The sequence below is a fragment of the Miscanthus floridulus genome, chromosome 17, assembly GCF_019320115.1.
Source record: "Miscanthus floridulus cultivar M001 chromosome 17, ASM1932011v1, whole genome shotgun sequence".
Classification (NCBI taxonomy): Eukaryota; Viridiplantae; Streptophyta; class Magnoliopsida; order Poales; family Poaceae; genus Miscanthus; species Miscanthus floridulus.
The window spans coordinates 44485366-44510696 of record NC_089596.1 but is presented as its reverse complement, the minus strand read 5'-3'; the positions used below and the strand labels follow the sequence as shown (position 1 = coordinate 44510696).

General features: G+C 43.5%; 1 pseudogene; it reads right to left on the bottom strand.

The window, feature by feature from the left end:
* Positions 1 to 137: 137 nt before the first annotated feature.
* LOC136515592 (uncharacterized) overlaps positions 138 to 25331 on the bottom strand; it is a 43897-nt pseudogene continuing 18703 nt past the window's right edge.

Genomic DNA, 25331 nt, shown 5'->3' with positions numbered 1-25331 from the left:
GACTTAATTGGATTAAGGTTAGAAGTCTGGAATCGACTATTTTTAAATCAGCTCTTTAGCCAAAACAAGAAATACAACAAGTCAATAGAAAATATGGTTATTATTGATTCTACACAAGATACATGTTAACATATAATTTACAAGTCTAGAACATCCCGGATTGCTTTCAATGCTTCTAGCCAAATAGTGTCGACTTCTGTGATTTGTTGCTTATCTTCTACGACTGATCCAGGAATATCCTCAAGACTGTTGCAGATGGCCCTGCCTTCTCTAACCTTAGCCAACAGTTCTTGTTTCTTCTGCTTAATGGCATCGGGTATTTGAGCCAGATTAGACTTGTGGTGATCAATGGCAGTCCTCACATTCTCTAGTTCCTTCTCAAGTTCTACACGCCTAGCTTCTAGTTGGGTCAGCTCTAGATCGATCCTAGGAGAGGAGTTCTTCAAATCATCGATCAGCTGTGTCAGCTCTTTGGCCTCTTGCCTATTGGAGTTCTTCTTGGCCAATAAAGTTTCACGGTTAGAGAGGTTCCTCTGAGCCTTTTTCACCTTTGGGGCTTGATCTTCAATGGAAGACAAAGATGACAAGACTTTTGTAAGAACTAGGGCTGAATTATCCTTAAAGGCCAAGGAGACTCTTTGCATTGAATCCGCATCTTGGACCAAATCGACTATATTCTTCTCAAGTATTGGCAGTACATCCCTTAGCCGATTTCTGGTCTCTTCTGATATAGCTTCTTTAGAAGAGATGGCTGACAAGCTGATTTTATCTTCATCAAAGTACTCTTCAAGGTTGAAAGAGTAGCTCAGAGCTAGAAGATTAAGTGCCTGTATATATAGGAAAATCTTGGTTAGGAGGACTGAATCAGTCTATAATAAAATAAATGATGAAGTGGATACAGTACCTTTTCTATGGTGGTCTCTATCTGGGGAGAAGGAGCAGCTGATTATGCACCAATGATATCTACTTGAATTGGCTCTAAACTTTCAGCATTGGTATATGCAAACATCAAGGAAGATCTTTAGCTCAGATTTGGTGTCGAAAGATAAACCAAGCATATAACTTTCTTACCATCAATTGTCTATTGGACTGAGGATTCAACAGTCTAGATGACAGTGCCAATAGGATCACTGTCAATAGGTGGACTATCATACTCCTGCTCTTGCATGAATGTTTCCTTAGGGAGTGTCTGACATGGTAGATGATCAGGAAAGGGTGAAAACTGAATAAAAATCAAGAATTTTAAGAAAAATGCCTTGGCAGCATTAGGGGGTGAAATGGAAGGACTTACATCTTCTATTGCCTTGGAAGCATCGGTTGTTTCAACCAAAATTGGCTCCTTTTGAGGATCGATCGATGAAGGATCAGTTGATGCTGACTTGAATGCCTAAGATAATAGTTTCGCACCCAGAGCAGGTTGAGATATAATGGTTGATAACTATGAAGAAAGGAACGGGATTAGAAGTTGAATATCCCTTTGAGATAAGGGTAATTGTTTTACCTAGGCAGCTGATGGTCTCATTCTGCGAAGTCTTTTTTCCTAGTAATAGTTTTCTGGGTTGTCCCTTGGGTTGTCTTACATTTTGAGGATTGATACGTTACGATTGTAGGGGCAGCTTGAGTTTTCATTAGTTTCTTCAGTGTGGGCGTAGTTGATCATGTCCTTGAGACTGGACAAGGTGGTTGATAATCTATAGAATGCCCCTTCTTGTCCAAGCTTGGGGGTTCAAATTCAGCATCCTAAAAAGGTCTATTAGAACAGTTGGCAAGGGGAATTCATCAAATATTTTTTCTAGAAAAGGAATTGTAAGTTACCTCACTATCAGAAGCAAACTCTCCATCTAGAGCTATGCATCTAGGATGGACCGGCCCGTAGAAGAGATGGGAGTGTCATTCTTGCCACCAAGAGTCAAAAAGGTTGGAGGAGAAGTTAACTCTTGTCTAGTCATGTAAACAAAAGGAAGGAGGATCTAATCCTAGTTGGAAGACACTAGAGGATTCCAGTACTTCACTAATACCCTCTCTTGGCTTCAATATATCCTTGAAGAATAGTTGAGGAGGTAGTTGACCAAGACCAAACTGACAAGCTACAAAAGAAGGGTTATAAAACTCAGGTTGGAAGGTTGCCTAGAAGGACAGAACCTGTAGACATTTTGCCTCGACCATGACAAAATTCGGCTAGAACAACACAAGGTTTGATGAAGGAGTTGAAGACTGCAGCTACCATTTTGTCTGACCAGCCTGATTCAAATCAAAATTTGAATGGGAAGACCAGCTCCTATTCTCATCCTCATCATAGGGTAGCCAAGTCAGGGTATCTGCATCAAACCCTCTATAAAACCTCTTGAAGAGATGGCCAACATTGACAACAATTGTTGTGGCCGATGCGGCTTCACCATAGTTCATCCACTGATGGGTTCTTCCTTCTTTGCCTCTGTATTCCTCATCAAAGCTTGAGGAAGGGAAGCTCAAATTCTATAGATTTGGCCTTACAATCTTATGCATATACAAGTTTAACCACATTTGTATCAGCCACCAAGGGCTGCTGATGGTGTGCACTGCTTCATTCTTCAGCAGCTGAGCGGCCACCTGATGCATCAAATGGTAAGCTAACCCCAATAGATATTTGCCAAGAGGAATTTCAGCACCTACTGCCAGATGCTCTATCATGAGTTTATGATTATAAGTCAGACCGCAAGATGACCCACAGAACATGAATCTTTCTAACCACATGTTTAGAAAGGCTACATATTCTCTTTCGCTAACAGTTGACCCTTCTCCAACATGGTTTAGAATGTAGCTTGCCCATCCCGCGTAGTCTGATATTTTGGCTAATTTCTTAGATCCAGCACTTAAAAAGTCATAAGGTTGCATTGATCCTATTATTCTAAGGCCAGTCAACATATAAACATCGGCCAAAGTGATGGTCATTGGGCCATGATAAAAAACAAAAGCATTTAGGGTGTTAGACTAGAAATAAGATGCAGAAATCAGGAGTGGATCATTCTGCTCCATCTCAGACAACGAGAGTGTCAAACATTGATTCAAGTCATAAACCTCCCAATCTCTAGCCTTTTATCGGATACCCTACGAAACCAGTCTCTCCATCCCATAAGCATTTTAGGCCAGTTTCTAAAGGAAGTTTTAGTGTTCTAGGAGGACAAATCCACTATAGATTGTTTAGAGGGGATTTGGTTGGTTTCTTGACGGATAAAATCAGATGGATCAGGGTCATCCATAGGCCCAAGAAAATAGACATTGGGAGCAACAGCCGATGGAATCAAGATGTTGTTCCTCATTTCCTAGAAATCAGATTAAATAAATTTGAGAAGAAAGGAAATGCAGGGTAGCGGCTGGTGCTTGGAAAGCAGGAACTTGGAAGCATACCTCAGGGATGTGGTCGTCGGTCACCATTGCAGTCAAAATAGATTTGAACCTGAGGAAGATTGCTTGAATAAAATCTTGATAGGGCAAAGGACTTGCTAGGGTTGAGGCTTTGGTGATGGCAGCGTCGGCTATTGAGATTTGCTCGAGAAAGAAGGGGAAAGCAAAAGGGCCAAGTAAGTTGGAAAAGATACTGTTGAGATATTATATAAGACTCAGACCAGGAAGTTAGGAGTCACGCATCTCAGAATAAAATGGTTGCCACATGGTAAACAAGTAAATAGGAATTTTGGAAGAAAATCATTTTTATCCCAAAATTGGGGCATGTGTTTACACCAAAATTTGGGAAGAAGTACGCGAGAACTCAAAGCTTCCAAGGTTGTGTCAATCAAGGAATCGATTACATAAGGATCGATGTCAGCTGATCTAGATGCGACCCTGGAATCAGCTCTCTTCAAATGACATCAACAGACAATGAGCTACGGTTGGCATCAGGGAATACATGTTGGACTCTACAAAAAGGGAAAGATTAGGGTCCAAGTTATCTTAAGTTAGTAATGTTTTCTTTTATATCAAAGATTGTAATGAGTCGTACTGAAGTAGGATTCATGCTTAGGCTCCGGGTATAAATATGGACTCCGGCTATTGTAAAAGACATCAATCCAATCAATACAAGTTAGTTTTTTCAGCTTTATGTCAACCCTTAGGAGTAGGAGTAGTGTAGATCTCGGTGAGTTCTTCAACAAGCAAGGCTGCATCGGTCTGGCCAACCTCCGGCTTGTCTGTAAGTACCGTCATGGCTTATACTTCTGTTTGTACGGCAGCATCGGTTAAGTTTGAGCTCCACTATGAACTCTAGTATAAGATAGTTATTGACTCTTATCTAGTTCAAGTACGTCTACATCGGTTAAGTTTGACCTCCACTGCTCGAATTAGATTAAGGTCAAGTTATTGGCTCTACATAAGGGTGGCATCCTTTGGGTAGATTCATTAAGTTATCGATCTTGCTGATGTTCTTATTGATCATTAGTTTTCAACAATATCAATCTGCCCGATCGAGATCGATCTATATCGGCCTCACATCCTTTTAGTCCGTCGTTTGCTTTGTTACAATACGATATTTCTTACAATGAGCGATGGGTTACGTTTTATCGGCTGTTCTACCTCGATCTTGATCATGCATTTTACGCGGTTAAGGCACGTATGATCTCGAAAAGGTTTGCTAGCTAGTTAAACCTAGTCTACGGTTTGCTATTATGGCTGTAACGATTCGGTCGATCCCCACTGATAGCACTTTAGATTGGAGCATGCAAGTTGGTAGATTTTTCTTGATCAGGCGTGACCTTAACTATTTGCTATGCCTGCATCGGCAAAATAGCCGATCGCCTACGCTTTAGCACCTACAGTGTGTCTCCATGATTATGTTGAATGTGAATAGATCTATTTACTTTAAATGTTTGATTTGTTGTCTTTATCACGGCTACAATCAATCTGGTCGAACCCCACTTTTAGAGATAGCAGGTTAAGTCTGATGAGTACATAGGTTTGTCCACATTAAATAGTGGATTGTTCACACGCTGTAGTCCCTTTTCACCTGAATTGGCTATTTTAGCCGATTCGCCTGAGCGTCCACACATATAGCATATCTTTTAGAAAGCCTGTCGATGTATAGATGGTTTTATGGATTCTTCGATTTTAGTTTGTTATTGTCATCATAGCTATCATCGATCCGATCGAACCTCACTGTTGATGGTAACAGATTAGATTCAGAGTGTTTGTAGGTCCGTTCGTATTAGATAGTCGATTTGTTCACATGCTATATCCTTTCTCATTAGATTCATCGGCTCAATGCTTTATACTGATAATATCTACCTAGCTGATGATCTCACTTACATCTACGTGTACCAACATAAAATCAATCGCTACCCATGAGCTTTATAGTCCGTAACAGCCGATTTCTATGCGTATCGGTTATTTAGTCGATTTTCTCGTCTAGCTACTCCTGAAGCGGCACACTTAGAACTGTCTGGGCAAAAACCGGAATGTTCCACCTTAAATTACTGATAAACTTTCTCTCTTTGTCAATTATAGGTCAAATTGACTGGAACGCCTCAGGAGGAATTCATAGGATTGGCTAGCCCTATGTTGAAGCCAAGCGGATCTCCAGCCTTGCTCCATCAAGCAGATCCTTCTAGCTTGCTGTGTGCCCGGTGCATTGACACATTTTTGCACCGACACTATGCTTGGGTAAAAACAAGGAATGGATGGAACAAGCTTCCCCTTACGAAATGATTCCATCACAAAATGAAATGAAAGTATTCATGAATACAAAGAACTGTTCACACGAGGGCTCCCCCATGAACTTATCTTTTACACATATTGACTGCTTCTACTCTAAATTCCATTATGGCCACCCGACGGCATTGGCTGATGGCTCGGTCGATGAGGATAAGGGCCACTCGCTTTCCGACAGATCGACATTCGGCTTGGTCAGAGGCGGGATGATGCTCACTTCTAACCTGGTCTCCACTACATCCATAGGCTAGATGACATCTTCTTGACGCATGCCTTCAGCCATGCTTGCACGACGAGCCTCCATCACCCTCTGCGTGGAGACTTGCTCGGCAACCATCTGTGCATATGGCACCAAGCTCTTCCCAAGCACATGGATGGCATCTGCACTCTAGCCATCGGCGTACCCTCTATAGATGGTGGCGAAGTCTAGGTCTGCGTGGTGCATCACCACTGAGGTTAGCACCCACGATGTCCCATAGAACATCCCATCAGAGATGAGTGGCCAAACTTCATTCGGGACCTCTGCCAGCTAGACAGCGGGTGTGCTAGTGCTCGGCACCAACCCGAACACCTCAGAGACAACCACCTGGGTGATGTTGTGGATCTGGTCGAGCTCCCCCTCGAGAGCACATCGCTCTTCAAGGGACTTGGCAGCACCTCCATGCTCCGATCGATCACCGCCTTGGCTGTCTCCAGCTCCCGCTCTAGAGAACCAATTTTTTTGCCCAGTTCTAGGAAAAGGATGACAAGTTTAGAAGCAAAGGAAAGGAAAAACCGAGACATCAACCAAAGGTGGAATAGGTACATACCAAGGTGGGTGTTTTCGAGGATGGAGAGTCCTTCCTCCTGCCGGGTCACCTTCTCAAGCAGTCGAGCGTTCGACTCCTCTACCCCAAGCACCTGCCCTCGGAGCGCGAGCACTTCCTAATCTGTTATCGACTAGGCCTTCCACTCCATCTCTATAGCCTCCAAGGACTTCTGGAGCGCCGCCTCAGTCTCTGCCAGGTGGACCTTCGCTGTGTCAAGTCCCCGCTCAGTAGCAGTCGCCCATTCCACTGCGAGTAGTTTTGCCGCCCACCGCTCCCGTCGCCTCGGCCACCTGGTCTTGGGACTCATGGTGGGTGGATTCCAGCTGGCACTCAAGCTCATTGACCTACCGTGACATTGTGGCTTCCCGCTCCATCCGATCATGTTCCTCCCAAAGGAAACGGGACTTACAGATCGACATCGCCTCTAACTCCTATAAAGCTAGAAGCAAGCACGCTGAGACAACCAGTGGAAGACCAAAGAGTCGAGGACAAATGCTAAAACACAGAAAGCTTACCTAGGCGATGCATGGTAGGTCGACTGAGACCGCCTGATGGATGAGCTCAACCCGCTCGAAGGCCTCCTTGAGCTTCGCCTTGGTTTGGGTGAGATCAGACTCCATCGATAGTTCTCTCTCCTCCAGCAAGTGCTAGAGCACCACCTCCTCCTCATCCCAAAGGACAAACCAAACCTTCCTCAGGTCATCGGGGCTAGGCCACACTAGCTCACGGGTCACCCCCAACACGCTGGAAGATCCAGCCGTTGCAATATTGTGCGACGACTGGACCATCACTAACTCCTACGATGGTGGGATGGCTAGCGGCTCCACCCTAGTGCCTGCCTTGTCGGAGCAAGGGATCTCCACTATCTTGACTCCACGACCCACCAGCGGATGTTCTACCTCTAGCCTAGCCACGTCTCCTCCTGATTCCTCCAGCTCCGACCAGGAGGGCGAGCCATGTGTTCCTTTGCTAGGTGAGGCAAGGAGTCTGGTCTCCTTCCTCTCTTTCTAACATGGCTGTTGGGGGAGGGATCACAAGGGTCACTAATGAGGACATCACTCCTTTGGATGTACTCACTGATCCTCCAACCGTCATGCAAAGTCCAATGACTCAGGCTTGAATGCGTCAACTCAATTTATAGGTGAGCTCATTCTTAAGCGATCATTTTCATACTTTTGAGAATAGACTACTACCTAATGATGTTATCTTGCTTAGGAGCATTGGAGAGGGTCATGAGGGAATTGGAGGAAGAGGTGGAGGCGTTGATGACTAGCAAGGACGTTCAACAGAAACCGGAGGCCTGGTCCAACATGATTTTGAGTCGGTCTCGGCCTCTAGGACCAGTCTACCTTAAACTAGTCACCCAGGATGCATCCAGACTTCGTTTTTGACAATTCACATATGGTTTGAAAGATAATTTGATAAGGAACCCAATCCATGTGGTCTCATGTCAAAAGCCCTTTAGAATCAATGGGAATCATCGAAACAAGTTAGCATCCAGAATCTACCAGGTGCTACGACACCGTCTTTTGGTTCGATGGACCGTGTATCATGTTTGGGCCCATTAGGGGGTGCGTCTAGGGGTCTTGCACAACCCTAGTGGCTTCATAAACATCTACCACCCCTCTATTAGGGTTGGGGTTTTGCTTAGATTAATCTGTCAAGAACAGTTTCACTGTTCATTGGTTTGTGAGACCCCAAGTTCGTGAGATTAATCATTCATCTGCAATTTGGTTGCTTTCTTTCTTGTGTTCTTCATTGCATAGGCAGAGATTAGCCTTCTTGGCGAGGTCAACTAGATCCGTGTCTCGGTTGATAACTAGAGGAGTTGTGGTGCTAAGATTGCAGGGTTCAATCTTTTGATCTGAAGCCGGATCGGTGTGTCATTCTCCGCCACAACGATAGTTACCACTACCTAACAGAAGATCGGGATCCCCATTCCCATTAAGTGGTATCAGAGCTAAGGTATACCATCAGGTTCATATTTATCCCCTAGTTTGGAGTGTTTCGCATTCGTCCTATAGTCTAGTGCCATACTTTTTTTCCTATCCTAGAACCTTCTGCGCCATAGCCTTTGCATATTTCAGTTTCAGAGTACGTCATGTTAAGTTTGTGTCCTGGTCGAGGTCTTGTTGCTGGTTAGGTCGTGTTAGAGTCTAGTTCATGTGTTTTTCCCCATCGTTTCCATCAAATCTTTGCTCCCGTGACTAATTTTGCGCACATTGTTCCCGTTTTGTCCTCTAATTCAGAGCCAATTCTTAAAACTGGTGTAGTTTTCGCATATGAACTCAGATTTCGATGTTCCATATATCAAAATTGATTAGAAAAAAAAAATTGGATCCATCCATCCCTCGCGTTGTCAGGGTTGGAAAATTTTAATTTGGTCAAAATCTGGTCACAAGATCCTCTTTTCGTGGTCACAAGCTTTTTGTCGATATTGAGCACGTCTTCTAAAATTTCCACAGGCCACGCCTTTCACTTGTTTAAGCTCATATTTTTTGTGGTTACTTATTTTGTGCTCTTAAGTGAAGGAAAAATATCAAAAAATAAAAAGAAAAAGTTGAAATTTCCCCAAAAAACAACGATAGCCCAAAAAATAGAAAAAAAGAGAGGGGCAAAAGAGGAACAATATCTAGAGGAGCACATAGAGAAGGCCAAAGTGAGCTGTGTTAGCATGTGCTGTCTGGTTTCTTATTTGTGTTGCTATTGCCATCCACCATACTTGTTTTTCACACACCTATCACCTTGCTATCCACCATACTTGTTTGTCACACACCTAGTACTTGGAACATTTTAGACCAGCAACGAGAACAAGTACTTTGGACTATAATTTAGCATTACTTTCTATTACTGATTTGTGTGCCAAATATACATATTATTCTTTGTGTGCCTTTCAAGCTACACAAACTCTTCAAATCAATATAGAAAAAGGGCCTTGCAATCTTGATACCACTACCTCGCAGGTATCACGATTTGGCCACCGGTTGTGCCTCCCACTGCTTGTGTTGGTAAGAACTTTGTAAGAGCTTGGTAAGATGCTTCCACTTGCTGTAAAATGTGACACCACTGCAACCACGTAGTCATTTGGTAGGGATAACATTCACCGTTTATTCCTGTTTTTGTGTTTACAATGGCAGGAGGTGATCAGACTGGAGATAATAGCCCTAAGGATTTCAATGAGTGTGTTGGCCAAGAGCAACTACAAGCTACTATAGATAATGCCCAAAAAGGATGAATGAGGCCATCAAGAAGGCCGTCACGGATGCACTCATTGAACTCAACATTAGCAACAGCATGGAGAGGTTGGACAAACGAATTTCCACGCTAACTGACAAGGTTACTGAGTTGGAAACCTTGGTGGTGGTCAACAACGATATCTCTGGCAGCAACACCGATGGTCTCTTGCTAGAAGACAGGGTGCATGATGCCACCGGGAACATAGATCGAGCAACCATCCGACAAGCAAGATTACAACGACGTCTTTGTCGCAACACGATGGGTATGGGTGGTGTCCACCACCATCAAGGTAATAATCATCGAGTGCCCAATGATCCTTATGCTAAGATTAAGTTCACAATACCATCTTTTTTGAGTCATTATGATGCTAAGGGATATCTTGATTGGGAGATGATGGTAGAACAAAAGTTTAGTGCCCACCTTATGCCTGAGCATCATAGAGTTCGATAAGCTACTAGTGAGTTTAAGGACTTTGCCATTATTTGGTGGAATGGGCTAGTTGCACAGGATGCTTTACCTAGTACATGGGAAGAACTTAAGATAGCTATGCGTGATCGTTTTGTTCCTCCTTCTTATCATAGAGACTTGCGTAAGAAATTGATGCATTTACAACAAGGAGAGAAATCTATACAGGATTACTATGGTGAGCTCCAAAAGGGATTGATGCGTTGTAGTGTTGTGAAGGGGAACAAAGATTCCATTTGTCATTTTTATTCAGGTTTCAGGCAAGAGATTCAAGACATTGTTGATTATAAATAATTTAACACTGTCAACCAGTTGTTTTAGTTTACTATGCTTGTAGAAAAGGAATTGCAGGGGCGTGAACAACATAGCAAGATCAAGGTCAGCACCAGATACACGCCACGCTTGGCACCATCTTCGGGGCTGACCAAGCCAACCACTTTTTGGGCACCTCCACCAGTGAGTAAGCGACCAACAGCCTCTGGAGTTACTGCTACACCTAAGGCACCTCCTACATGACCTTCAAATTTAGGTAAAAATTCTTTGCAGGTGCCTACCAAGAGTGCTTCATCCGTTGCATCGATGGGACGCACTTTGGGCATTTAGTGCCACCACTACCATGGCATTGGCCATGTGCAGAAGGACTGCCCAAGTCAGTGGGCAGACATTGCTATAGAAGATGGTTACATTAGCACCTCTGACATTGAGGATGGAGAAGACCAAGATACATATAAGGGGGACGACGAAGTCCTTGGTGATGAGGCCATGGCATCCTATAGGAGCATCATTGTACAGCGGGTGCTCAGCTCACAAGTACAGCAACCTGAGATGCTACAACACCATAACTTGTTCTAGATTTTCTTCATCATCAGCAACCATCGAGCATGTATCATTATTGATGGAGGTAGCTGTAATAATTTGGTGAGTTCTGATTTGGTCAAGAAGCTTGGCTTGACCACATGCCCACACCCACGTCCATACCATATTCAGTGGCTAAATGATTCTAAAAAAGCAAAGGTAACACAAACTTGCAGAGTTTCATTTTCCATTGGTTCTTATGCTGATTCTGTTGATTGTGATGTGGTACCTATGCAAGCATGCTCACTCTTATTGGGTCATCCTTGGGAACATGATAATGATGCTACACACCATGGTAGAAGTAATAAATACACCTTTGTGCATAAGGGAAAGAAAATTACTTTGGTACCTTTGACCCCTGCTCAAATTGTACATGCTAATAGAGAACGCGCTGCTAGTTTGAATGATGTTCAATCTAAAAATCAGCAAGTTGCTAATTCTATTCTCCCACCTAAAAAGGATAAGTCTACATCTATTTCTAAGGTTGAGGGGATTAAATTGAAGGGTGGTGTTATGCTTGCAACAAAATGTGACTTTGCTGAAATTTCTGATGATGATATTTGCTATGCTTTGGTATGCAAATGAGCTATGTTTTCGCTTGATGATATTGTTAGCGCAGCGCCTCCTACTGTCACTAACCTTTTGCATGAGTATGAGGATATTTTTCTAGCTGAGATACCCTAGGGGCTGCCACCTATAAGAGGGATAGAGCACCAAATCGATTTGATTCCAGGAGCAACCTTACCCAACCACGCTGCCTATTGAACCAATCCCAAGGAGACTAAGGAAATTTAGCGGCAAGTCCAAGACCTTTTGGACCGCGGGTATGTACATGAAAGCCTTAGTCCTTGTGTCATTCCTGTTCTTTTGGTTCCTAAAAAAGATGGAACTTGGCGTATGTGTGTTGATTGTAGAGCCATCAATAATATTACTATTTGGTATTGTCATCCTATTCCTAGGCTAGACGACATGCTTGATGAGTTGTGTGGTTCTATAATTTTCACCAAGATTGACTTGCGAAGTGGCTACCACCAAATTAGAATGAAACTTGGAGATGAATGGAAAACCACGTTTAAAACCAAATTCGGGTTGTATGAGTGGTTAGTAATGCCTTTTGGTTGGAACAATGCACCTAGCACTTTTATGCGCTTAATGAATGAGGTTTTGAGAGCTTTTATTGGTCATTTTGTGGCAGTTTACGTTGATGATATATTGATTTACAGCAAGTCTTTTGATGAACATATGGATCACTTACGTGTTGTTTTTAATGCTTTACATGATGCACGTTTATTTGGTAACCTTGAGAAGTGCATCTTTTGCATGGATCAAGTTTCTTTTCTTGGCTATGTTGTAACTCCACAGGGAATTGAGGTGGACGAGATGAAAATTGAAGTCATAAAGAGCTGGCCGGTTCCCCAAACTGTCACACAGGTGAGGAGTTTTCTTGGTCTTGCAGGATTCTACCACCGCTTCGTTAAAGATTTCAGCACCATTGCTGCCCCGTTGCATGAGTTGACAAAGAAAGGGGTGGTGTTTCATTGGGGAAAGTCATATGAGGAGTCCTTTGACACTTTAAAGGACAAGCTCACACACGCACCATTGCTGCAACTTCCAAATTTTGGTAAGACTTTTGAGCTAGAATGTGATGCTAGTGGAGTTGGCATTGGGGGTGTTTTGATGCAAGATGGTAAACCCATTGCTTACTTTAGTGAAAATTTGCATGGTCCTATTCTGAATTATTCCACGTATGATAAAGAATTGTATGCACTTGTCCGTTCTTTAGATACGTGCGCCATTATTTGTGGCCTAAAGAATTTGTTATTCATTCTGATCATGAATCACTTAAGTTTGGGGCTAGTCCCACCTTTAATATTGCAGATTTGAAGTCTTATTTGGGAGAAGAAGATGAGCTTGAGTCAAGGACAACTCAGTTTCAAGAGCGGGAGGATGATGAGGACATCACTCCTTTGGATGTACCCGTTGATCCTCCAACCGTCTTTCAAGGTCCAATGACCCGGGCTCGAATGCGTCAACTCAATTTAGAGGTGAGCTCGTTCTTAAGCGATCCTTTTCATACTTTTGAGAATAGACTACTACCTAATGATGTTATCTTGCTTAGGAACATTGGAGAGGGTCATGAGGGACTTAGAGGAAGAGGTGGAGGCATTGATGACTAGCAAGGACATTCAACAGAAACCGGAGGCCTGGTCCAACATGATTTCGAGTCTGCCTCGGCCTCCAAGACTAGTCTACCTTAAACTGGTCACCCAGGACGCATCTAGACTCCATTTTTGACGATCCACATATGATTGGAAAGCTAATTTGATAAGGAAGCCAATACAGGTGGTCTCACATCAAAAGCCCATCAAAATCAACAGGAATCATCGAAACAAGTCAGCATCTAGAATCTACAAGGGTGCTATGACACCGTCTTTTGGTTCTATGGACCGTGTATCGTGTTTGGGCCCATTAGGGGGCACGTCCAGGGGTCTTGCATGACCCTAGAATCTTCATAAACAGCTGCCCGACACGATTCTAGGTGGCTTCACCTCTGACAAGGCTCGCCCGATGAAGATCCACCAGAAGAGGTCCACATGCGGCTTCATCCTGAGGAAGGCCTCACAGACGGTGATGAAACCAGCAATGTGCAACACCCTAGTCGGATTGAGGTGCTACAGCTCGAGGCCCCACTTGTTGAGGAACCCACGCAAGAACTAGTGCGTGGGATATCCTAGCCCATGCTCATGGAAGGCGACGAAGGAGACAACCTCATCAGCCTGAGGTTGTAGAATGACTTCCCCTGGCTTAGGAGCCCTCCAATGTGCCACCTCCTTTGGTAGGAGTAGCCCCTTCTCGGTGAAGGCGGCCAGCACTACCTCGTCTACGTTGGATGGCCTCTAGTTTGACATCATGCTCTAGATTCACGGTCAAATCTGTGAGTTCTCCTCTCCCTTGCTCTACCCTCTCTCTCCTAGAAACCACCATGGTGCACGAATGGGCTTGGTGAGAAGGAAGAAGGAGAAGAGGTGGTAGATGGAGAAAGGCGAAGGAATGGGATGAAAACTCTCTCCCTTCCCCTATTTAATGTGGATAGGCATGCGGTGGGATATGTCCTGACTGATGGGACACACCCTGCCCAACGAAACATCACCTGGTTAAAATAGGATGTGCCCTAGGTTGGGCCCACCACTACAATAACCCAGGCGTAGGATACAAGGCACAACTGCATGCAAACGACCCTCCACCTTCCCAGGCAGGGTTTGGAAAGGCCCACCGATGGGATCCCCATCAAGGAAAGATCAATGGGCTACCTGATTCGATCGGACGACTCAGGCAATGATCGAGAGACAGGTAAGGAGCAGTGGGATGCCCCATGAGGGCTATGCCATCTCTGTCATGAACGACAGACACGGATCCCATTTGGGCATATCCGATAAGAGCTCCTCAAACCCATCACTTGAGTCATCAAGGTAACTTTACCAAACCTTATTACTTTATTTTCTAATGCATGATCATTCATTCATCCTTTCTCATACATGCATTCACACATTCATTCATTTATTCCATACATCCAAAGCATTGCATATGCAATTAATGCATCACAATGCTTCGTGTTGTGTCACGAAGCGGTAGTTGCCCTATTCAACATGAACAATGACTGATCGACCCACGAAGGGCTCAAGGCCACCTCACGTCAAACAGAGCTAGGGGAGAAAACACAGATGAGCCCTAGTGGCCCTCGTCCGATATGCTCAGAATTAGACAGGGTCATCTTCACCTTCTTGTTTGATCCTAACCTTGAGCCATGCCCACAGAATCTCCATCAAGGGGAGGCCAGCGGGCCACCTGAGTTGGTCTCTAGAATGACCCGAGCATTTACCATGAGGCGGGTTAAGGAGCAGTGCAATGCCACATGAGGGCTATGCTGACCCCGTTATGAATGACGAACATGGATTCTGCTTGAACATGCCTGTTAGTGAGCTCACCGAACATGTCACTCGAGCCATCGAGGCAAGCGACATTAGCTTAGCCCCTCTGGTTGTGGAAACCATGGACGGGGCAATGCACGGAACTAGACCAACCCCTACCAAACCCAATGCGGCTCAGCGGCTCAGGTTGCCCGACGCCGACTCGGGAATCCAACCGACTACGTAGGTCATGGGCAGGGCAAACACGGGTGAACACCCCAACTGACAGAAACACAGGAGTCTATGGCCCTAGGAAAGAGTACCAAGATACTCAGCCTCCAATCGACTCACTAGTCGAACGTAGGCTCAGGGGCAACACCCACCGGGTGCGCTCGCGCGCACCCGCTGGCAAGTCAAAATATCCCCCAGACAATTCTACCCAAATCACTCAGGGCTCGAGGGTACACCCACCAGGTGCACTCATGTGCACCCGCTGGCAAAACAAAAAATCCCCCAGATAATTCTACCTAAATCTCCTAGGGGCTCGGGGGTTCCTGTCGGGTTCATAAACCTAGGGTCCCTAATGGGCCCGCTTCCCAGCAAAAGCTCAGCCTAGCAGATGGCATTACAAATGACGTGCAACTCCTGGGCTAGCCTAGATACCTAACAATAGGCTAGAAGAGCAATCCAGTCTCTGATCAGAAGGCCTGACCAAGGAGGGGGCGACGCTCTCTTCTGACTCTGACCCGCTTTTTAGACCAGAAGGCTTGGCCAAGGAGGGGGCGATGCTCACTTCTGACTCTGACCCACTTCTCCGACTGAGAATACACCGAACCTCTACTTACGGCTCTTCACTGACCAACGCGGTCAGAGCCTACTGGGAACGACCTACCGGGGATGCTCGCTCGGTGAGGATCCAAGAAATCAAGCGAAGTAGATAAGGTAAGGTGCTCAAATCAACCACGATACCGAGGACCGTACCCTACACACTAATAGGATAGTACTGTCAGGCCATGCTAGAAGGGTACTTTGCAACCTTTCAGACATGTCAGAACATGAATAGTGTTGTGGGTGCTAACATTTGTCCTATAGTATGGTAGGCGCCGACATTTGCCATACTAGAGGAACACGATGGAACCTACCACATGCATCTGGGCATCAATAGTATTGTGGGCGCCGACAAACTGTCTTGTACACGACGATGTGGGCAACAAGACAAGGAAACACACACACTCTCTTTCTCTCTCTCCTAACTTGTAAGGCTGTCCCCTTCACCTATAAAAGGGGATGCGCTCTCTCCTAGGAAGGAGGATCATTCTGACTCTCTCTCTCTACTAGCTTTAGACATTCTGAGCACTCGAATAGCTCCATAGCTCTAGAACTCTAAAGCTACACAGAGCATATGTTCCAATTCTTAGCACACATAGGAGCTCCTATCACTCTTGGCTCTTTAGTCTAGAGTCTGACAGTACCTCTAACACCCCCATCTTATTCCCACTCGTTTGTAACCCCACAACAAACTTCGAGCACCTAGACTCAGGAATAATGTCACCGACCGACCAAAACTGGACGTAGGGCACCTTGCCTGAACTAGTATAAAACCTGTGTCATTGAGTGCTAGGCCACATCCAATCACAACATACGATAAAACTACAAATATTTCCTTGTTGGTCACTTTTCGCACCGACAAGTCATCTAACTTTGTATTGTCGCTAGGATCAAGTGGCGTGGCAAGTTGAGTAGCTAATCCTTTGGAAAATGTTTATGAAAAGCTAACACACATACACATGGTGGTGTACACTTGGTGGTGTTACCACATTTACAAAGGAGAAGAAGTTGGAGTTGATGTGGATCAACTCGATGAAGAAACAGAGGTGAAAGGAGGTCATTGTGAGTGACCGAACGCTAGCCTAAATTGGACCAGCATGTCCGGTCAGGGGTAGCAGTGAAGGCACAGGTGTTGGTCTTTGATCAGATGCTGGGTCACTTCATGATCGGACGTGTGGTGGGTGCATCTGGTCCTGCTGATGTGGTGGCATAGAAAAGAGTAGAAGGACCGGATGATGATGCTGCATCCGATCGTGACTGACCGGACATGTCTGATCGCAGTTGAGTGGCTCTAGGAGCTCTCTGGACTAGACCAGACGCTGCCTCTCCTGTGTCTAGTCATGATCAAACTAACATGTCCCGTCGTGAATGGAACCTCTATGGAAACGACCCGACTCGACAGAGGTGCGTCCAGTCATCTCACTATGCTACGTCCGGTCATGACTTGACTATTAGCGTGAGATAGCCGACCGTTGAGATCTAGTGACTGAGGTTGAATGGAGGCGACACGTGGTGTGCATCTACTGACCGAATGCTAGATCGGGTTCGTCCGGTCACCCCAAGCTATGCCCAGTGAAGGGGTACAACGGCTCTATTTTCGTGGGGGCTATAAATGGAAGGGGTCTCGGCCATGGCTGGAGTTGAGCACACTAGAGCCTTGGTGGCTTATGTGGTAGTGGTTGGGAGCCCTCTAACTCACTCTAGCTTGATAGTGTTCATCCGATTGAGTGAGTGAGCGATTCTAGTGTGATTGCATCATGAGGTTGCATCGAGTGGCACTAGGTGGTCATCTTGCAAGCCGATGGTGCTTGTTACTCTTGGAGGTTGCCACCTCCTAGATGGCTTGGTGGTGGTCTCCATCAAGGCCCGCAAGAAGCTTGTGCGGTGCTTTGGAGAAGAGCTTTGTGAGGGGCATTGTGCTCACCCCACGGGAGCCGCGAAGAGCAAAACTAGTAAAGCAAGACACAAAGGGCGACAAGTGTCCGGTTGGGTCAAGTGCTAGAGCTTGTGGTAAGCACTCCATGTGGGAGAGTATGACTTGCAGGTCACCACTAGCAAGAGGACCGCCGGCAACCTTAGAGCTTGTCTCAACGGGGACTAGCGTGTTGGCAAGCACATGAACCTCGGGAAAAAATCATCGTGTCATCCTTGTATTCCTGTTGGTTTGCATCCTCGTTACACAAGCTTGTAATTAGTTTCATATACATTGTGCTTGTGTAGTTGCTTTTGTAATTAGTTAGCTTGTGTAGCTCACAAGTTACCTTCTTGCTTGTGTAGCATAGAAGTAGCTCCCTTGCATGGCTAATTTGGTTTGTGTAACCTTGTTAGTCACATTGCTTAGTTTGTGTAGCTAAGTATTTGCACTCTATAATTTGGCATTGGTTGCCTTGTTATTGAGCATTGCTAGTGAGCTTAGGTGGCTTTGTGCTTTTGCTTACTAGCATGTGTAGGATGTCCCTTGTTGCTTGAAGTACTAGTGACATAGGTTTGTGTGACCTTGCTTCTAGAATTGGTTAGGTGAGCTCTAGCTAGCCCGGCACCTTTGTTGCTTAATTAGGATCTTTGCAAGGTGCTAGAGAACATAGATAGAGGGGTGTAGTCTTTGCCAGATCGGTAGTTTTAATTCCGTACTTGTTTTGGTTAGCCAACGTGATTAATTTTAGAAAGAACTATTCATGCCCCTCTAGTCTGCCATCTCGACCCTTCAAGTGGTACCAGAGCTTGGTCTATCATTTGTGGTCTTCACCGACCCGAGAGGATGGCATCTAGTGGGCTAGATGTTTGTGAGACACCCATTTTTATGGCACAAAATTTGCACTTTAGAAAAATCACATGCTTGATCATTTTTGTGGAAAGGGACCTAAGTTTTGGTGGATTGTCACTAGTGGTCTCACCCATGTCTTGGACCATAGAAATCTCACCAAAGCTCAAAGAGTTATCTATGAACTTGATGCACATGCTTATTGTTAACTAATGGATGCTTTGAGCTTTGATTTATTAAAAAGGATAAACTATGTGGGAACCGCTCGTGAGATATGGGAATCAATCAAGGACACCTTTGGTGATTCCTCCACGTGGGATGATGGCAAGTTCAAGAAGGAGCCTAAGGAGGAGGCACATGACTGTGTTGAGCGTGACCACAATTTGGTAATTGTGGAAGATTGCTCCACCTCATGGTCAAGTGATGATGATGATCGATCTACGACAAGTTCACTTGACAAGATTGATGATGATGCCACAAGTGATGCCAATGATGATGCTACTCCATGCACACTTGATGGTGATAATGATGGATCATGCTCGGGCTATGAAAATGATGTTTCTTCAAGCTCTCCCTCTACATCACATTGCTTCATATCACAAGGTGACACTAAGGTATCTAATGCAAATGTGATTGATCTTGATTCATATGAGGAGCTTCTAGATAGATATAGCTGCATGATCAAAGCTTTAGAAAAAGAGATGGCTAAAACCAAGAAATTAAAAAATGAAAACTCTTTTCTAAAGAATACATGTGAACAACAAAAGCATCTACTTTATGTTACTACTTGTTCACATGAGGAGCTAAAATTGGCTCATGAGGAACTTAGTGTTGCTCATGATAACTTGGTATAAGACCATGCTTTTCTCACTAAGGAGATTTTCAATGGAAAAACTAAAACTAGTGAGAGCTCATTACATGGGTCAATTGATCAATCGCATATTGTTGCTAACCCTTGTGATGTAGGCAAGAAGCATGTATCCACCTCATGTGATGATTTATTAGAAATTCCATGTTCTTCACAAATAGATGCTTGTTCTACTTCTATGTCTTGTGAGACTAACCTTTTGAAGGAGAACAATGAGCTCAAAAATGAAGTGAAGAATTTAAGCAACAAGTTAGAGAGGTGCTACAACTCAAAAGTCACCTTTGAGCACATGATTAAGACTCAAAGAAACTATGGTGACATGAGTGGCATTGGCTTTAACAAGAATAAAACAAGGGAAGAGATGGGGCAAGAGAAGATATGAAAGAGAGATGAAGAAGCAAGAACAAGAGAAGCTCTCTCATTTCATGTGCTTCAAGTGCCATGAAGTGGGACATCTTGCAAATAGTTGCCCCAATGAAGAAAAGCTCAAGTTGAAGAAAGAAGAAGAGAGGCTAAGGCATGTGAAGTGCCTCAAGTGCCGCACTTGGGGCCATCTTACCTCTATGTGCCCAACCAAGCAATTGGTGAAGCAACAAGTGAAGCCTCAACCAAAGCCACAAGTTGAGCAAGAAAAGACACCCCAAGAGCAAATCAAGATCAACCATGATGGTAGTGATTTGATGACAAAGAAGAAGAAAACAAGAAGGGGGTGGAAAGGCAAGGCATCCAATGCAAACTCAAGATGCCAAGATGATAAGCAAGAATGAAGATGAGAAGAAAGATTATGCTCACATCAAGTGCTTCAAGTGTGGAAATATGGGACACTTTGCCTATAAGTGTCCTACCAAGCTTGAGACGAAGGCTCAAGCAATCCATGAGAGGCAAGGCAATGGGGAGCACCATATGAGTAAGGAAAAGAAGGCTCAATCAAAGAGAAAGTGCTACTCATGCCAGGAAAGGGGACACATGGCACATTCATGTCCCCTAGGTAACATTTCTAATTCTATTTCAATTATTGATGATAATATGCTTAGAAAGGATAGCAATGGTACCTCATTGGCTGCAATTGCAAAACATCCTGCTACTCATACTAAGGCTATGCCTAAGTATATTGCTCCTAACTTGAGAGGACCCAAACTTGTTTTGGTACCATCAAAAAATGGATGATTGATTGTAGGTACCATCAGCATTGAAGACTTGATTCAATTGATTTCATATTAATTATCATATGTTGAGTCAAGTTATGAAGCCTAGTGCACATCCAAACCCAATGCCATGATAATTGAGTAAAGTCCAAAAGTGCTATAACATACAAGTGTCATATTCAAGTTGTGTATGATTTATTGGTTACATATATATTTGATGGCTTGCAAGAATTTGAGTTGAAGCTTGCAAATTGATTGATCATGAGCTAACCAATGTATATCTCTTGTTGATCATTTCATTTGGGTGCATATGAGTTGATTGAATTGGATAAATATGCAATGTTGCTTGCTATAAGTGGATTAAATGGATTTATGTCCTGTGAAAGTATTCAAACAAGTTGGTTTCAAGTTTGATTCATATATGATGAAGTATAGCTCAATAGTTGAAATCTGTCCTATATTGCAAAATCTGAGCTAGCTGTTATCTTAGCCATGTTTAAGTGGTCAAAACTTATTTGATTGACATAAAAATTAATGTACATGCTCTAGACTTATGGTATAAGATGCTGTACAAATTTCATGAGAATTGGATAAGAAATGCTTCGGTTTTGAAGTGGATCTTATCAGCTATAGTACAACAGTTTTTAGCATGTAACAGTGGTGGAAGAATTGAAATCTGGTAGCAATATAAAAGTTAAATGAAGCTCAAATTTTTACAGCTGCTACATAACTTAGTGAATCACATCTACACCAAATTTTGTGGTATTTGGATTTGTTCTTTGGGAGATATGCATTTTTTTTGAAGAGTACAGAATCTGCCAGAAAAGTGACAATTATTGGATTGATCAAGAGTCACTTTGATTGAAAGTCCTCAAGTTGGAAACATATTTATAAGTAATTGAGGAACCTAAAGTTTTGTTTTAAGATGATCTTGAAGCATGACAAGTAAAGAGTACAAGGGCATTTGATTATGGAGTGTACTTTACACACATTTAGTACTCAAATTGGAAGATCAAGATTGAACTTAAGATGGAGATGAAGTTTAAGTTCTAGTGACTATTGGAAATTATTTGGTAGAAAGAAAAGGACTTAAACAAGTAAAAAGAAAAGGACTTAAATAAGGAATCAAGGTTATTCATCAAGTTAAGTCCATCACTTGGATCAATCAATTAAGTTATTTCAAGTGAGTGTCGAGAATGATTCTTTGGAGAGAGGTCACTACTCCCTAGTGTAGGGGCTTGCCGCCTATGTGTAGGTAAACCAAGTGTGGTACTTGGAAGGCTAACATAGAAGTGGTGATCTGAGAGACATTTGAGATGCTTAGTTGAAGCAATCAAAAGGGTTGATCAAGAACAGCAAGCAACACCCAAAAGAGAGCTAATCATGTTATTTCAAGTGGTATTCTCACTTTGATGCTCTGATGCAAGCATTGATCAAAAGATGAAGCAAGTTAACCACAACAAAATAGTGCACTTGATCATAAGTGATATTCATTTCATATGGGTGAAGAATGGAATTCAAAATGGTATCTATTGGTCTTCACCAAGCTTGTAATTGGACTTCACATTGCTATTGAAGTAATGAATTGGAATCTATGTGACTATCCTCTACTCCAAGATAGCAAATGTATCATTGTAATGTGCATGATCATTTCATCCCTTACTAGTATGCGGTTAGTGCATATAGTTCATACTTCATAGGATCATGCATAACAAATGAAAGTTATAAAATTCATAGCCTATCACTATTGCTTGAATGATTAATTGATCTAGTGGTTATCATATGAATTTGTTCATGAGCTAGTAAACCCAAGTACTTGATTTAATTTGGATTGCCAACAAGTGACAAGTACAACATTGGCAAGATAACCCTTGCAAGAGGTGTGAAGAAGCTTGTCATTGGTACAAACTGGACTTGGAAGCTTAGGCAAATCAATTTAGTTTAAGTCAACTTAGAAGCTCAAGATAAATATCAAGAGTAAAAGCACAAGACAACAATGCAAATGGATATCTTGTTTGTTTGTTTCAAGTGGTATCTAGACTTAAGTATTTTATCAAGAATTCACAAGTGATGTCTAGACCAACTCACAAGTGATATCCTATAAGTGGTACTCATGAAGATAGCAAGTGTTCAAGAAATGGTCAAAATTGACAAATCCGACAAGTGGTTCCATACTAGAAAATTCTTTCAATTGGTATCACATCTACATGTGGTATCAATCATGCAAGACGATGGTTCCACAAGTGATCCTCAACTTTAAATGATCATCAAATGAAAAATGCATCCCTCACCTACAAGAGCTCAAGTTTATCAAATGAATGACCCATGATATCACATAAGGGGAGGTGTCCCACAAATTGGTATCAAGGTCAAAAATCCTATATGTGGTATCTCAAGAAGCTATACAAGTGGTATCTATAAGTGGTGTCATTCCAACAATCAAGTGATGTCCATAAAAAATGGAAGAGTCAAGCTTCAACCATCTACCCCAAATACAAACCTTTGCATCAATGAGAGGCACACCTTTTATGGAAATTGATGACAAAGGGGGAGAGATTGTACAAAGATATGAAAGCATTGGAGAGAGATTGAGACAAACAAGTAGAGGTTCGACATGGACATGGACAAAGAGGGAGCAACATTGAAGAAAAGAGATGGATCAAAATTCTTGGACAAGAGAAGCACACAAGTAGGGGGAGCAAGCTCATGAACTTTGATTGGTTGCATTTGATATGTGCATATTCATGTGCTTGCTTGTATTGCATAAACTTTTAAATTCAATATGCATGATTGTGGGGTGTATGCTAGTTGAAGAATTTGATTGATGACTTGGTATGCTTTTCAAGTAATGCTAGTACCTTGCTTTTAATGTTGATCTCATGAGGTATCTAGTGATTTTATTTCCAAGTGATATCTAGCTACTCATGGTTCTAAGGATGGTGTTAAAAGTGCAACTCCGATTGGTATCACGCTTCAAAGGTTTACTCTATACACCTTAGCATCATTTGGTAGTAATTACTCTCCCACAATTTCAATCTATACATATGTGCGAGCTTCAAACCAAACACTCTAGCACATATGTACGGGGTGCTAAGACTACCATTTTAGGTTTGTGGTACTTGTCCAAAATCATTTACATATGGTAAAATTGCTTGGGCAAGCAACATAAATCCGAAAGAGCTTAATTTCCATATCTTTGTAGAGTTGTCATCAATTACCAAAAAGGGGGAGATTAAAAGGTCCTTGTGTAGTCTTGGTAATTGAGTGACAACCAAGGTGGACTAATTGTGTTCATGTGGGATACACAGGTGATTAGTCCATGGGTACATGTGTGTGAGCAACATATGCCATGAAGGTGAAAATGGCTCAGAGATGTTGCAAAGCTCACACATGTGATGATGAAGGAGCTCATTGCACATGAGACATGACATTGAGTCATGTGATCAAGGTGGAGAAGATGAAGACATGACTTGGCTTGATGGACCGGTTGCAAGCGTGAAGGGCAAGTCAGAGGCTTTGGAGCAATGGACCACGTGGCGGTGAAGCTTGAGCAAGACTTGGTGCTGATGGACGAAGGCAACGGTGAAAAGGAAGTGAAATCAAGATCGATGAACCAATATGATCACGTGATGATATGAAGTGGATCATATCATTGTTGATCGTGTTGGTGCATGTGTTGCATCGACATTAGAGGAGATGAAATGGAATGTGCATGGCAAAGGTATAACCTAGGGCATTTCATTTCACCAGTCATAGGTGTGTAGAGAAGTTGATGATCGGGTTTAGGATAGATGGTCATACTATCAAGAGGGGCAAACTTGTTTGCATATTGGTCATCTAGTGCCACTTGAGTGATCTAATATTGCATCGTCGCTAGGATCGAGTGGCGTGGCAAGTTGAGTGGCTAATCCTTTGGAAAATATTTGTGAAAAGCTAACAAACATACATATGGTGGTGTACACTTGGTGGTGTTAGCACATTTACAAAGGAGAAGAAGTTGGAGTTGATGTGGATCAACTCAGTGAAGAAACAGAGGCGAAAGGAGGTCACTGTGAGTGACCGGATGCTAGCCTAAACTGGATGGGCGCGTTCGGTCAATGGCAGCAGTGAAGGTGAAGGTGTCAGTCTTCGACCAGACGCTGGATCACTTCATGATCGGACGCATGGTGGGTGTGTTTGGTCCCGCTAACGTGGCGGCATATAAAAGAGTAGAAGGACCAAATGTTGATGCTGTGTCCGATCGTGACCAACAGGATGCGTCTGGTCGCAATTGAGCCGCTCTGGGAGCTCTCTCTACTCGACCAGACGCTGCCCCTCCTGCATCTGGTTGTGATCAAACTGACACATCTTGTCATGAATGGAACCTCTCTGGAAATGACCGAACTAGGCAAAGGTGCGTCCGGTCATCTCACTATGATGCATCTGGTCGCAACTTGACTATTCACATGAGATAGCTGACCATTGAGATCCAGTGACTATGGTTTAATGGAGGTGACACGTGGCATGCATCTGCTGATCGGATGCTAGACCGGGTGTGTCCGGTCGATCTGACCAGAGCGTCCGGTCACCTCGATCTGTGCCCAGTGAATGGGTACAACGGCTCTATTTTTGTGGGGGCTATAAATAGAAGGGGTGTTGGCCATGGCTAGAGTTGAGCACACTAGAGCCTTGGTGGCTTATGTGGTAGTGCTTGGGAGCCCTCTAACTCACTCTAGCTTGATAGTGTTCATCCGATTGAGTGAGTGAGCGATTCTAGTGTGATTGCATCGTGAGGTT